The following is a 627-nucleotide window of genomic DNA, read 5'->3' as shown; positions in this document are numbered from 1 at the left end:
AGATCAGGTTGCTCAGAGCCCCGTCCAACCTGGCCTGGAATGTTTCCAGGGATGGGGCCTCCACCACCTCTCTGGGCAACCTGTTCCAGTGTTTCACCACCCTCATTGTAAAGAATTTCTTCCTTATCTCTAGTCTAAACCTACCCCGGTTTAGTTTAAAAGCATTACCCCTTGTCCTTTCACAGCTGGCCCTACTAAAAAGATTTTCCCCATCTTTCCTATAGGCCCCCTTTAGGTATTGAAAGGCCGTAATCAGGTCTCCCCACAGCCTTCTCTTCTCCAGGCTGAACAAGCCCAACTCCCTCAGCCTGTCCTCATAGGACATATGTGTGTGTCTGTTTGTGCGTGCATATATTTATACGTGTATGTATCATAGAATCACAGAATCATGGAATGTTTTGGGTTGGAAGGGACCCCTAGAGGTCATCCAGCCCAACCCCCCTGCAGTGAGCCCCCGTATGTTTCTATGCACGTGTGTCTATAGCACCCCGCTGTGTGTCAGCGCGTGCATGTGTGTGCATACGTACGGCTGTATGTACCGACGCCTGTGTGTATGCCGAGGCGGCAGCGCGTCCCTCTGCCTGCACGGGCGCGCTCCGGCGGCCCCGCGGCACATGACGTCATGCC

General features: G+C 53.4%; 1 protein-coding gene across 1 annotated transcript in view; it reads left to right on the top strand.

Annotated features, from left to right (window-relative positions):
* DUSP1 (dual specificity phosphatase 1) overlaps positions 1-627 on the top strand; it is a 3,540-nt gene that overhangs the window by 331 nt on the left and 2,582 nt on the right. The gene's annotated exons all lie outside the window — the stretch shown is intronic.

This window comes from Egretta garzetta, unplaced genomic scaffold (assembly GCF_000687185.1).
Source record: "Egretta garzetta isolate BGI_Z169 unplaced genomic scaffold, ASM68718v1 scaffold209, whole genome shotgun sequence".
NCBI lineage: Eukaryota > Metazoa > Chordata > Aves > Pelecaniformes > Ardeidae > Egretta > Egretta garzetta.
This window is presented reverse-complemented; position numbering and strand designations above follow the sequence as displayed.